The sequence below is a fragment of the Mustela nigripes genome, chromosome 2 (genome assembly GCF_022355385.1).
Source record: "Mustela nigripes isolate SB6536 chromosome 2, MUSNIG.SB6536, whole genome shotgun sequence".
Taxonomy (NCBI): Eukaryota; Metazoa; Chordata; class Mammalia; order Carnivora; family Mustelidae; genus Mustela; species Mustela nigripes.
The window spans coordinates 144726475-144739123 of record NC_081558.1 but is presented as its reverse complement, the minus strand read 5'-3'; the positions used below and the strand labels follow the sequence as shown (position 1 = coordinate 144739123).

The following is a 12649-nucleotide window of genomic DNA, read 5'->3' as shown; positions in this document are numbered from 1 at the left end:
CAGCAGCAGGCCTCTGTGGGAGAGGATGATCTATGTCATTGAAGCCCAGCAGCTGGGAACACCCGGCCGCTCAGGATGGAACACTGCCAGCTTCCCCTTTTCGTTGTCTCCCCTACCTCAGAGAAAGCCTGCTGTTAAGGTAATCTATTTAAATACGCTTGCTGAACAAATTCCATGCTGCTTGACCAGACACAGCTTACTCTTCTTGTTTACCTATAGGACTTGTGATCAAGGTATGACACACATTCCTTCTTATTTACTTACCAGACCTTTGACTAATGTATAGCGTTCTTCTCCTTTGTTGGTTGTTATCTTGTATCTAATAAATACAGGACTGAGGAGTTGTTCGGGGAGATGGTCCTTCCAGCTGTTGTCCCCTGCTCCCTCTCTTTTACAGCTGACTTGTTGGTGCCTCATTCTTCTCCCGTGGGCTGTTAAGTAGTGGCAATCATCATTAGCCATCAGGGAGATTCAAATTAAAATCACATTGAGATACTACTTACACCAGTCACTAGGTCAACATCAACAAGAGAGTAAACAACAAGTGTTGGGGAGGATGTGGAGAAAGGGGAACCCTCTCACACTCTTGGTGGGAATGCAAGTTGGTTGGCCACTTTGGAAAAAGTGTGGAGATTCCTTAAGAAATTAAAAATAGAGCTACTCTATGACCCTGCAATTGCACTACTGGGTATTTACCCCAAAGATACAGATGTAGTGAAAAGAAGGGCTATATGTACCACAGTGTTCATAGCAGCAATGGCCACAATCGCCAAACTGTGGAAAGAGCCAAGATACCCTTCAACAGACGAATGGTAAAGAAGATATAGTCCAGGGGCATCTGGGTGGCTGAGTGGGTTAAACCTCTGCTTTCGGTTCAGGTCATGATCTCAGGATCCTGGAATCAAGCCCTACATCGGGCTCTCTGCTCAGCAGAAAGCCTTCCTCCTCTCTCTCTGCTTAGTTGTGATCTCGCTCTCTCTGTCAAATAAATAAAATCTTAGAAGAAGAAGAAGAAGAAGAAGAAGAAGAAGAAGAAGAAGAAGGAGAAGGAGAAGGAGAAGGAGAAGGAGAAGATATGATCCATGTATACAATGGAATATTATGCCTCCATCAGAAAGGATGAATACCAAACTTTTGTATCAACATGGATGGGACTGGAGGAGATTATGCTGAGTGAAATAAGTCAAGCAGAGAGAGTCAATTATCATACGGCTTCACGTAGTTGTGGAGCATAAGGAATAACATGGAGGGCATTAGGAGAAGAAAAGGAAAAGAGAATTGGAGGAAATCAGAAGGGGAGACGAACCATGTGAAACTATGGACTCTTGAGAAACAAGCTAAGGGTTTTGGAGGGGAGGGGCGAGAGGGTTAGGTGAGCCTGGTGGTGGGTATTGAGGAGGGCATACACTGCATGGAGCACTGGGTGGGTGCATAAACAATAAATCTTGGAACATTGAACAAATAAAATTTTTTAAAAAGTGCGTTTCTCAAAATACAGCTTTACTATAGTCTGATAGTTTCCAAAAAAACTAATCAACAAAAATCTCTTGCACGTTTGCAAAATACTGGAAAATCAGTAATTTCTCTGAATAGTATTGCTAGCTCACTTTATAGTGAAGGTGCTAAAGAAAGTTTGAGACATATTATGGAATTTTATATAATTCGCGTTCTAGTCAATTGTAGAATCCAGTGAGCCATGCTGTGCTCCTAATGTTAAATGGATGTCCAAATCTTTCTTTGGGCCAAAATAAACCAATTGGTTTAATCTGAAATAGCTGTTTTGTTAAAAACCAGAGTCATTTATAAACAGAATGGTGATTTCTTTATAGCAAAAGAACAAAACCCGTTACTAACCTATGCTCACATGTGATGTTCAACTCCGTGGGCCCAAATGCAATTCTTGAACATAAGCCATGTCAGCATTAAGTGCTGAATACAGGCTAATATATGGACTCTTTTTAACTGGACTATTAAGTCCATTAACATTTAATGAAACAATTTTAACTTTATCCACAAAAACACTCACAATGCCTTTCCATCAACTCCCTAAAGGCAAAACAACATAAATTTAAAAGAAAAATAACCATGAAGCTTTGCTAAGTGCAGATGGTTTCCATAGGACAGGTTAAGTCCTGAATTTCTGTCTCAATGCAGTCCACATTTGATTTTTAGTACAAAGATAAACTCAAACTGGCAATTACCCTTTGTTAACCCTACCAAATAATCTCAGCATGAAAACACTGGCATTTTTCTCACTACAATGTATGGAGAATTAACTAAAGTAATTTCACCAAGAGGCTTAGTAATCCATTGCAAATTTATGCAATGAAACATTATCTTTAAAAATATCGATGTTAATGATTTTCCATTTACAGCAGGCTCAAAATAAAACTATATTCACTTTGGCTTGAATGATGAGGATCTGGAAATCAAGGTCCTTTATAGAGATCCACTGTCCCATTGACACAAAGATAAACATGGGACACAGGGAACTCAAATTGTTCAGTCGGTTGTGCTTTTTTCCATTACCTTTGACACATCTATGCTAGTTTAAACTTATAGTTTGTTCTGAACCCAAATCGGGATATTTGTTTTTAACATGGATTTTTTTTTTTTAGATTTTATTTATTTATTTGACAGAGAGATAGAGAGCACAAGTAGGCAGAGCAGCAGGCAGAAGGAGAGGGAGAAGCAGGCTCTCCGCTGAGCAGGGAGCCCTATGTGGGACTCGATCCTGTAACCCTGGGATCATGACCTGAGCCAAAAGCAGCTGCTTAACTGACTGAGCTGCCCAGGTGGCCCCAAGTCTGGATATTTTTATATGTATGTTACTCCCCCCGCCCACACTGCCAAGGCCTATATTGAAACTTCTAAAGTAGAGAGAAGTGAAATTGGTTCCCTTATTAAGCTTTTCAAAAAACTCATTAACATATTCATCTTCATGTTTCTTAGTGTGAAGCTCCTATCTGGACAGTTCTGTAGATTTAACAATTCTCCATCCATTCTTCCAAATCTGACCCCTTTGAAAACAGCTCTCCCTCAGTTAATAAAATAAGAAAAACTACAAGCATCCATGACTCAGAGTCATGTTTTTGGCAAACTTATTTAATAATCTAATAATTTAAAAGTAAATCATATTTTTTTCAAACACCTGTCTTGAAAGACCTCCCGTAGCCGCTTCGGGGATTTGAATACCTTTGAGAAGCCTGAACATCTAAAGGAGTTAGTGGGACTGATGCAGTTGAGGCACTGAACATTTGACATGGCAGTTGTAGGACTTGTAAATGTACCACAGTAGGAAGCTGCTTTCCATGGACTTCAAAGCAAATGGCAGTTAATTATCTAGCTTTCTGGAGCAGTGTGGACTTAGCGTGACAGCTGTTAGGCGAGGACACATGGGCATCTCCACAACTGAACATCAGCTCATGTCATTGTCTGGCTTGGATCTCATTGGAAAGAAATGCTTAAGGTCTCAGCTTGGTTCGATTCAAATTAGTCTACGAGTTTTCCCAGATGGTTTCTCAACACAAGCTTATTTCTCACCCCAGAGCCTGTGCTTCGCCATCACCTCAGATCTGCCGTCGACATGCTGTTTGCATATGCTCAAGCTCCATTTTTAATGCCATGCATGGGACATATCCATTTGAACTTTCTCCTCCCTGTTATTATTGTGAATTCAACCTGGAGGTCTTATACCTTCGGTGAGAAAAGGAATGCTTCTACCTTTTAATCTCTCTCTTTTTCTCCCTCTCTCTCTATCCCTCCCCATCCCTCTCATCCATTCTTCTCTTTTTTTCACCGACAAAGGTTGACGGTTTCTACCTGGTGCCTAGCAGGTGGGATGTCTTGGGGTCTTCTTCCTGGTTGGCCAAATGTAGTGGGTCTAGCCGCTACTTGACCTGCATGACTCCTAGCAGAGCCTGGCTTGTTCAGTTTCCTAGAGCATCAGCTTCTCTCTATGACCTGATCAGCCTTCAGATCAGCCTTGACAAATGCCCAGAAAAACTAGGCTCATTCTTGGCCTCTCCTAACACCACTTCTCAGTCGAGGATTGTGGTCACAACTGTGCCCTTTGCTACATTGTAGAAGCATTTTTAGATCCGGATCTCATCCTTCTTCAACAATGTCAGGTCGTGCATAAACACAAGGATGTACCTTCAAGGAAAGATAGCAAAAAGAAAGTAAAGAACATATTCCTTTGATTAGACCTGCCAGAGATAGGGAAGAATAAAATGTGAAGGGCGAAAAGTGAGGGACAGAGTTATTGGGATCAGAAGCTAATCAGGAAAGAGTTGAGAAAAGGAAAACTTTTCAAAAACAGGGAAAAAAAAATCAAGTTCTGAACTGACCTAAACTAACTTCATCCCTTTGAGAAAAATGTCTGCCTTTAAGTACTCTAAGTTAGTGAGGTCTTGCTGTTAAACTTGAAAAGTAAAAAAATAACACTTGAAAAAAACCCTCAGCAATTGCTGACCTCTCATTACCATTCACTTCAATCAGCCCCATGCTGTTTCTTGACATGTCCAAAGACCCAAATGAGGCCTTGCTGATTTCGAGCAGTTGGTAACTATGTGCAATATATGCAGAATCATTTTCTGGGGACTCCAAAGACCTAGGACTCTGCTAGTCCCTCCACCTCCAGGAAACAAATACCAAATGCTTTCATCTTTCCAGTATGCAAAATGTTTTCAAGCTGCCTATAAAACGTGTGCTGTGAGTGATTTGACAAAAATATTCTACAAATTTATTAATTATCTTTAAACATGTTTCTTTGCAGTTTTCAGTTCATCTTATATTAAGTGCTGAGCAGAACCTGGCTTTATTTCTTACAGTAAAATTACACAAGATGTATAAATCTTTAATGTTCTTGGTTTCCTTTAGTGACTTTGATTTCTTCTAAAAAGTGTCTGAGTACGTCTGAAATGCATGCTAGATAAATTCCCAAGATGCCAGGCTGCTGGCCAAAGTACTCAAAGGTGATGGGCTACAGCTGCTTCCTCCTTCCTAAAGAAAATGGTGCAAAGATGCAGGTCACTGGAGAGTTGACAATTGTTTGATTGCTGAGCGTTCAGGCCTTGACTTCTAGGAAGATGCTGAGTAGACCATGTGAAAGCAAAGTGCTTAATGAATAGTTAACCAAACCTAGGTTTTCTAGTCTAAATAAGGCAGTATGTGACTAGTGAATCATAAAAGCTGAGAATGGGAATGTACTTTAAAAATCACATGGTCCTAGGATGGTAGGTGGCTCAGTTGGTTAGGCGTTTGACTCTGGATTTCCACTCAGGTCATGATTCCAGGGTCCTGGGATCGAGCTCCACATTGGGCTCTACGCTTAGCAGGGAGTCTGCTTGAGGATTCTTTCTTCCCTCAGTTCTCTCCCCCTGCTTATGCTTGCTCATGTGTGTGCTCCCTCTCTCTTTCTAAAATAAATAGATAAATCTTTTTTTTTTTTTTTTTAAATCACATGGCCCAGAGATCTAATCCAAGAATACCTGCTGTATAATCCTACCAAGTGACCGTATGTTTGAACACCTCTGGAGCAGATAATCTACTCTGTGTTAAAATAGTTTATATATGTACACACAGTTGTAATTCACACAAGACAAATGGATAATCTCCATAATACATTAGGAGATACTACACTTCACTAAGAAAAAGATCAATAGTCCAATTAAAAAAAAAAAGGCAAAGGATATAGAAAGAAAAGGAAATGATTATAAATTTTAAAAACGGACAATTGCAGGGTGCCTGGGTGGCTCAGATAGTTAAGCATCTGCCTTTGGCTCAGGTCATGGTCCCAGGGTCCTGGGATCAAGCCCTCTCCTACTCTTCCCCCTGCTTGTGCTCTCTCATTCTTTCTGTCAAATAAATAAATAAAATTGCTTAAAAATTTTTTAAAAATTAAAAATGTTCTAAAAAGAGACAGTTGGTTAAGTTTCTCTTTCAGCTCAAGTTGTGATCTTAGGGTCCTGGGATCAAGCCCCACTTGGGGCTCCCTACTTAGCAGGGAGTCTGTTTCTCCCTCTCCCTCTGTCCCTCTCACCCCCCACTCATGCTAATGCTCTCACTCTCTCAAATAAATAAATAAATAATATCTTTAAAATTTTTTTTAAATTAAATAATAAAAAATAAAGGGGCACCTGGGTGGCTCAGTGGGTGAAAGCCTCTGCTTTCGGCTCAGGTCATGATCCCAGGGTCCTGGGATCGAGCCCCTCGTCGGGCTCTCTGCTCAGCGGGGAGCCTGCTTCCTCCTCTCTCTCTCTCTGCCTGCCTCTCTGCCTACTTGTGATCTCTGTCAAATAAATAAATAAAATCTTTTAAATAAATAAATAAAAATAAAAAGAGAAGATATGCTCAACTTCACTTATAGCAAGAGAAACACATACCAAAACCACACTGAAACACAACTTTTCACATATTTCTATATTCCTGATATGAGTATAAATTTGTACAATCTATATAGAGTAAAACAGTAATTAAAGCCATAGATGCATATACATGCTTTTACTCACTGTTTCAACTTTTAGGAATTTTTAAACATGCAAAATGGTCTACTTATAAAGGTAGCCACTTCAGCATTATTAGTGCTAACAAAAGATGTGGAAATAACCTGATTCACATCAACAAAGATCCAGTTAAATGGCATATGCATGCAATGGAGTACTATGCAGCTATAGGTAATAATAATGGTAATAAGGCAGCTCTTAATGTTCAAAAGAGAAAGTTCTCCAGACTTTATTATTTAAAAAAAAAAAATCAAGGTACCCTCAGGAAAAGAGAACTTCCTCAACTTGATAATAAACCACTATAAAAACAACAACAACCACCTAACATTATACTTATTGGTGAGAAACTTGAAGCTTTCCCACTAAAATCAGGAAGACAAAGATGTCCCCTCTTACCACTGCTTTTCAACATTGCACTGGAAATCCTAGCTAATGCAATAAGATAATAAAAGGAAATAAGAGGTATACAGATTGGGAAAAAGAAATAAAACTATCTTTGTTCATAGATGATGATATGATGATCTAAATAGAAAATCTGAAACAATTGGAACTAATAAGCAATTATAACAAAGCTGCAGGGTACAAGGTTAATATACAAAAGTTGATCACATTCCTATATACCATCAATTAACAAGCGGAATTTGCTTAAAACACATCGTTATTTACTTCTGTAACCCCCAAAATGAAATAAATCTAAAAAAGATGTGCAAGATTTACATGAGGCTAACTACAAAATTCTGGTGAAAGATTATCAGAGGAGAACTAAATAAATGGAGAGATATTCCATGTTCACGGCTAAGAAAAATCAGTATTGTCAAGATGTCAATTTTCCCAACCCGATCTATAGATTCAACACGATCCCAGTCAAAATCCCAGAAAGTTATTTTGTGGATGTTGGCAAACTGGTTATAAAATTTATATCGAAAGGCAAAAGATCCAGATAAGAAACTCAAGATTAAAGAAGAACAAAGTTGGGGCTCCTGGGTGGCTCAGTGGGTTAAAACCTCTGCCTTCGGCTCAGGTCATGATCCCAGGGTCCTGGGATCGAGCCCCACATCGGGCTCTCTGCTCAGCCGGGAGCCTGCTTCCTCCTCTCTCTCTGCTTGCCTCTCTCTGCCTGCCTCTCTGCCTGCTTGTGATCTCTATCTGTCAAATACATAAATAAAAAATCTTAAAAAAAAAAAAAAAGAACAAAGTTGAAGAAGTGATACTACCCGACTTCAAGACTTACTATTAAGTTATAATAATCAAGACAGTGTGATATTTCAAAAGAATAGATTAATACATCATGGAATAGAAAATCCAGAAATAGACCCACATAAATATAATCAATTTATCTTTGACAAAGGGATAAAGGCCCTACAATAGAAAAAATTCATCTTTGCTACAAGTGCCAGATCAACTGGACATTCACATGCAAAATAATTATTCTAGACCCAGACTTCACACTTTTTCTCAAACATTAACTCCAAATGGATCATGGATCTAAATGTAAAACACCAAACCATGAAACTCCTAGAAGGTAACACAGGAGAAAATACGGATGACCTCGGTTTGGTAACAACTTTTTAAATGGAACAACAAAACACAGTTTGTGAAAGAAAGAATTGATAAGCTGGATTTCATTAAAATTAAAAATTTCTGATCTGTGAAAGACACTGTCAAGAGAATGAAAAGATAAGCCACAGACTGGAAGAAAGTATTTGGGAAAGCATGTTTGATAAAGGACTGTTATCCAAAGTATACAAAGAACTCCTGAAAGTAAACAATAGGAAAACAAACAATCCAATTAATAAAAAGGACAAAGGCCTTAACAGATCCCTCACCAAAGAAGATAGACAGATGGCAAATAATCATATGGAAAGATGTTCCACCTCATGAGTGACCAGGGAAATGCAAATTAAAACAATAAGAAGATACCATTACACATCTCTTAGAATGGCCAAAATTTAGAACCCTGACACCAGCAAATGCTGTGAGCATGTCAACGACATTTGTAGCAGAGATGCAAAATGGTACATACACTTTGGAAGACAGTTTGGCAATTTCTACAAAACTAAACATATTCTTATCATATGACCCAGCAGTTACACTCTTTGACATTTACCCAACAGAACCAAAAACTATGTCCACACAAAAACTGGCCTATGGATGTTTACAGCAGCTTTTTTCATCATTGCCAAAACTTGGGAGCAGCCAAGACGTCCTTCAGGAGATGAATGGACAAATAATCTGTGGTACACAATGGAATTTTATTCAGCACTAAAAGAACATGAGCTATCCAGCCATAAAATGACATGAAGGAAACTTAAAAGCACATTACTAAGTGAAAGCAGCCAATCTGAAAGATCAGTGGTTGCCCAGGTTTGGAGGAAAGAGGGATGAATTGGCAGACATGGAGGAACTTCAGAGCACTGAAACTGTTCTGTACAATATTGCCATGCTGGATACTTGTCCTTACACATATGTCCAAACCCATAGAATGTACAACACACCAACACCACACCCTAATGTAAACAGTGGCCTTCTGATGATAACGATGTGTCACTGTAGGTTCCCTGATGGTAACAAATGTGGTACTGTGATGTGGAATGTTGGTAGGGGGAGGCTGTAGGTGTGTGAGGACAGGGGGTATATGGGAACTCTGTACTTTCTGTTCAATTTTGCTATGACCCTAAAACCACTCTAAAAAATAAAGTTTGCTAATTAAAAAAAAGGGGGGGATACCATATAACAAGATGTATAGGATGTTCCCCTTACATAAAATTGGGGAAGGAGCTACCTATATATTCATTTTTCTTATGCATGAAATTGTTACCTGTGGAGAGTAGGACAGGAGTTGCAGAAAGACTTTTCACCATAGAGCTTTTTATACTTATTTTTGAACCATTAAATACTTACTTATTCAAAATATTAAATAAAATAATTTAAAATATATGAAAATGGTCTATTCTATCCCTTTCAGTTGAAAAAAAAATAGTATTGAAATACTGCCTCGACCAGTTAACTCTTTTTATCTTTCTTTTAAAACTGAGACCATCACACAATGGCCTATTTATCCTAACCCTAAAAATTTGAACCCAATTTTCAGTCTTCTTGAAACCAATAAAAGTATAAAGAAAACCTTAAGAAATCTCCAAAAGAGAAAAATCAAATCTTAAAAGAATGTGGATTCCGATATGAACCTCCACCATTTTTTCTCTTATCTAAACTTTACCTTAAACATCAGCCCATCAGTCTTGATTATTTATCTACTGTTTAAGGTCTTCACTGTTAAGCCTCCAGTCTTTAAGGCTCCACAGGCAGGAATATATTGTGTTTTGTTGTGCCGTGCTGGAAATGCCCAGCTGTCCTCGCCAGCTGAGCATATTCTTTGGAACTGCTAGTTGCAGGGCTTCTGGACCTTTAAGGAATTTTTCTTTTCACCTCAAAAAAAAAAAAAAAATCCAGACACCTATTCTGGACAAATGCTGTTTCTTTCAGAACTGATTCGTGGGGTTCCTGGGTGCTCAGTCGGTTAAACGTCTGCCTTGGGCTCAGGTCCTGATCCCAGGGTCTGAGGATGGAGTCCTGGGTCAGTCTCCTTGCTCAGTGTGGTGTCTGCCCCTCCCACTGCTTGTGTGCTCTCTCTCTCTCTCTAACAAATAAATAAATAAATACAATCTTTAAAAAAAAAAAAAAAAGAACCAATGTGTCCAGGAGATCTGTCAAATTCCTGTAGCCAATATGTTTGATACAAACTATTCTTCTGCTTGTCCCTCAGGTAGTCAGTACCTTTCCTACAGATATGCCTTTATGAGAGTCACATACGGTACTCACAGACTTTCTTGAATTTGATTCTAGGAGGTGGCAGGGCAGCGCCACCTCTCCTTCCTTTGGGAGAACCCACTTGCCTCCAGAAAGGGTTGCCCTCAGCTGACACAAGCAGAACCTGCCAAAGAGCTCACATGCTGATTTTCTGATAGGCCCAGCAAGGTTAGATGCTATTACCGCTCTTAAGCTTTTGGCCAGGCCAGAAGCTGGGTGCGTCCCAATGATGTACCATGACCAAACATTTTGGGCTATAGCACCCTCTCTGGCGTAGAATGATGGAGTATCAAATTCTGGCAACAGCTTTCAGCTCTGTAGTATTCAAGGAAGATCCTGGGCTGCTGGAGGGGTTTTCCTGATGCAAACTAACAGTGAGAAATTTTCAGCTCAAGGTCAGTCAGTCCACGCTGCACAAGTTTGGCTTACCCACCAGCCCTTGAGCTATTGATTGCAAATGTTTCTGAAATATTGAGGTTAGCGGACAATCATTCCTAAATACTTGCCAATGAAATTTAATGTGGTGGATACTTTAGTACATTTATTTAAAAAAAAAAAGATTTTATTTATTTACTTGACAGAGATCAGTAGTAGAAAGAGAGGCAGGCAGAGAGAGAAGAGGGGAAGCAGGTCCCTGCCGAGCAGACAGCCCGATGTGGGCTCAATCCCAGGACCCCAGGATCTGAGCCGAAGGCAGAGGCTTTAACTCACTCAGCCACCCAGGTGCCCTGCTTTAGTACATTTTTAAAGTTGTATAAATCCAGATAAAAAATGGAATCCAGATAAAAAAATAAATCCAGATAAAAAATGATCTCAATCATCTGACCAAAAAAACTGAAATACTTTGGGAACCAAAGATTTATCTAGTTATAACACAGCCCACCCCAACTCCCCCCCCCAAAAAAAAACAAAATGAAAATAAAGAACTTCAAAGTTCATCAGAAGCAAAATTGGAAGCAGCCAGGAGCAATATGTTTAAGAGCTATGTAACACAAAACAGAAGTGGGAAGTATTTTAAAGCTTGAGGGCTGTATTGATTTGTTTGGAATAATAAAAAGTCTCTCGTTCTCGCCTTATGTTAAAAAAAAAAAAAAGCTTAAGGGCCGCCTAGGTGGTTTAGTAAGTTAAGTATCTGCCTTGGCTCAGGGTCCAGGAATCCAGCCCCCCCCCCCCCCCCCCCCCCCCCCCCCCCCCCCCCTTGCTCAGCAGGGAGCCTGTTTCTCCCTCTCCTCCCCTCTCCTGCTCTTTCTTGCTATCTTTGTCACTCTCTCTCTGTGTCTCTCTCTCTCTCTGAAATAAATAACCAAAATCTTTAAATAATAAAATAAAATAAATACTTTAAATACTTATTTGGAAAAAAACTCTTAAATATCCCTTGAAATTTTTAATTACAAGACGGAGTAAATTTCAGTTTCTACATAAACCCCTCTTTAATGTATAAATGACCACAAAAGCACTAGGTATTCATGGTTCTAAGAATTATATGTTACTATAATTGCTCTGTGGGCAAAATAGGCATACGTCAATGAATGGATCTTCTGAAAGCATGTTGCTTATCTTAATAAAGTTTGGGTTGTTGTTTTTTTTAAGATTTTATTTATTTGACAGAGATCACAAGTAGGCAGAGAGGCGCACAGAGAGAGAGAGGAAGGGAAGCAGGCTCCCCGCTGAGCAGAAAGCCCAATGTAGGGCTCCATCCCAGGTCCCTAAGATCACGACCTGAGCCGAAGATAGAGGCTTATAATCCGCTGAGCCACCCAGGCACCCCTGGTTATTTTTTTTAAAAAAGAAGTTTGTTTTGGGGGCGCCTGGGTGGCTCAGTGGGTTAAAGCCTCCGCCTTCGGCTCAGGTCATGATCTCAGGGTCCTGGGATCGAGCCCCACATCAGGCTCTCTGCTCCGTGGGAAGCCTGCTTCCCTCTCTCCCTCTGTCTGCCTCTGCCTACTCTCTGTCAAATAAATAAATAAAATCTTTTTTTAAAAAAAAGAAGTTTGTAAAAAAAAAAAAAAAAAAGAAGTTTGTTTTCAAATATCTTCAGTAATCATGTCAAGCAAAGCTGTACCCACAAACTGTATTCATGTATGACAAAAATACCTCCAGACACGGAATCTATTTACTGGCTCATGAAAGGCATATTCACACATCGAAAGTAAACAGTTTCCTAACCTCTGTGTCTCATCATTTTGTGTGCAAAATGGAGGTAATAATATCTCCTGCACAGGGCTGTCGAAAAGATTAAATGAGATTATGTATGTGGTACCTATTCCTTACTGTGCCTCATAAAATTAGCTCTTCAAATAAATGTCTCTTCTTAACCAGAATTTATTTTTTCTCTC

At 39.4% G+C, this 12649-nt stretch overlaps 1 long non-coding RNA gene across 1 annotated transcript in view; it reads right to left on the bottom strand.

Annotated features, from left to right (window-relative positions):
• Window positions 1-12649, bottom strand: part of LOC132012147 (uncharacterized) — a 44616-nt gene that overhangs the window by 20000 nt on the left and 11967 nt on the right. Inside the window, exon 2 of the long non-coding RNA XR_009402537.1 lies at window positions 265-431. This is a non-coding gene — a long non-coding RNA (uncharacterized LOC132012147). The remainder of the gene's footprint in view (window positions 1-264; window positions 432-12649) is intronic.